Raw genomic sequence first — 2500 nt, 5'->3', positions numbered from 1 at the left:
TCCTAAACGCTTCCTCCTTCTCCAACCTCAACCTTTTGAGCTTTGCTGAGAACCAGGGCTTGTTGTTGTTAAAGTTCACCCTGGTACGTGTTGGGATACAGCAGTCCTCACAGAAGCTGATGTACACAGCCTCTGTGAGTTCATCCAGACTATTGGTAGCAGTCGTGAACATATCCCAGTCAGTACAGTCTAAGCACGCCCGCAAATCTTCCACAGCCTCACTGGTCCACTGTTTAGATGTCCTCACAGCAGGTTTACAGAGTTTTAGTTGCTGCCTGTATGCACGAATCAGGTGGACCAAGGGAGTTCTGTGCGAGCCGAACAGCCCCGTGACCCACAAGAGAAACATCCCCGCCAAATTCGAGCGTTTGACGGGGTCTATCCGTGAAAAAATATTCACGTTTTTGAGTGCACATGCATTTCTGCTGCAAATGCCTCTGGAAGTTTCATGCCGTTCGTATGCCAATTGTGGCAACACGAAAATGACCCGTTTTCCCATTCCGAGGGATTTCTGTGCGACCCTAACAGCCCCGTGAGCCACAAGAGACACATCCCCGCCAATTTCTAGCGTTTCACGGGGTCTATCCGTGAAAAATATAGACGTTTTTGAGTGCACATGCATTTCTGCTGCAGATGCCTCTGGAAGTTTCATGCCGTTCGTACGCAATGTGGCAACACGAAAATGACCCCTTTTCCCATTCCGAGGGATTTCTGTGCGACCCTAACTAACAGCGCCCGTGAGCCACAAGAGAGACATCCCCGCCAATTTATAGCGTTTCACGGGGTCTATCCGTGAAAAATATAGACGTTTTTGAGTGCACATGCATTCCTGCTGCAAATGCCTCTGGAAGTTTCATGCCGTTCCTATGCAATGTGGCCACACAAAAATGACCCGTTTTCCCATTCCGAGGCATTTCTGTGCGACCCTAACAGCCCCGTGAGCCACAAGAGAGACATCCCCGCCAACTTCTAGCGTTTGACGGGGTCTATGCGTGAAAAATATTAAAATTTTTGAGTGCACGTGCCTTTCTGCTGCAAATGCCTCTGGAAGTTTCATGGCGTTCCTATGCAATGTGGCAACACGAAAATGACCCCTTTTCCCATTCCGAGGGAGTTCTGTGCCACCCTAACAGCCCCGTGAGCCACAAGAGACACATCCCCGCCAATTTCTAGCGTTTCACGGGGTCTATCCGTGAAACATATAGAAGTTTTTGAGTGCACATGCATTCCTGCTGCAAATGCCTCTGGAAGTTTCATGCGGTTCGTACGCAATGTGGCAACACGAAAATGACCCGTTTTCCCATTCCCAGGGATTTCTGTGCGACCCGAACAGCCCCGTGAGCCACAAGAGACACATCCCCGCCAATTTCTAGCGTTTCACGGGGTCTATCCGTGAAAAATATCAATTTTTTTTTGACTGCACATGCATTTCTGCTGCAAATGCCTCTGGAAGTTGCATGCGGTTCGCATGCAATGTGGCGACACGAAAATGACCCGTTTTCCCATTCCGAGGGATTTCTGTGCCACCCTAACAGCCCCGTGAGCCACAAGAGAGACATCCCCACCAATTTCTAGCGTATCACGGGGTCTATCCGTGAGAAATATTCACTTTTTTGAGTGCACATGCATTCCTGCTGCAAATGCCTCTGGAAGTTTCATGCGGTTCGTATGCAATGTGGCGACACGAAAATGACCCGTTTTCCCATTCCGAGGGATTTCTGTGCCACCCTAACAGCCCCGTGAGCCACAAGAGAGACATCCCCGCCCACTTCTAGCGTTTCACGGGGTCTCTCCGTGAAAAATATCACATTTTTTGAGTGCACATGCATTCCTGCTGCAAATGCCTCTGGAAGTTTCATGCGGTTCGCATGCAATGTGGCGACACGAAAATGACCCGTTTTTTCCCATTCCGAGGGATTTCTGTGCCACCCTAACAGCCCCGTGAGCCACAAGAGACACATCCCCGCCAATTTCTAGCGTTTCACGGGGTCTATCCGTGAAAAATATTCAATTTTTTGACTGCACATGCATTTCTGCTGCAAATGCCTCTGGAAGTTTCATGCGGTTCGCATGCAATGTGGCGACACGAAAATGACCCGTTTTCCCATTCCGAGGGATTTCTGTGCCACCCTAACAGCCCCGTGAGCCACAAGAGAGACATCGCCGCCAATTTCTAGCGTTTCACGGGGTCTATCCGTGAAAAATATTCACTTTTTTGACTGCACATGCATTCCTGCTGCAAATGCCTCTGGAAGTTTCATGCCGTTCGCATGCAATGTGGCAACACGAAAATGACCCGTTTTCCCATTCCGAGGGATTTCTGTGCCACCCTAACAGCCCCGTGAGCCACAAGAGACACATCCCCGCCAATTTCTAGCGTTTCACGGGGTCTATTCGTAAAAATGTAGCACGCACCAAAACGAGAAAAGATTTCCATCGCACCTGCACTATTGTATGGACAATGGTAACCTCATGTGAGGACGAAGTGGTGTGCCGGCGG

The sequence above is a fragment of the Petromyzon marinus genome, unplaced genomic scaffold, assembly GCF_048934315.1.
Source record: "Petromyzon marinus isolate PM22_M1 ecotype Great Lakes invasive population unplaced genomic scaffold, UKy_Petmar_22M1.pri1.0 PM_G_Scaffold_132, whole genome shotgun sequence".
NCBI classification, from domain to species: domain Eukaryota; kingdom Metazoa; phylum Chordata; class Hyperoartia; order Petromyzontiformes; family Petromyzontidae; genus Petromyzon; species Petromyzon marinus.
Note: the sequence above shows the minus strand (reverse complement) of the source record.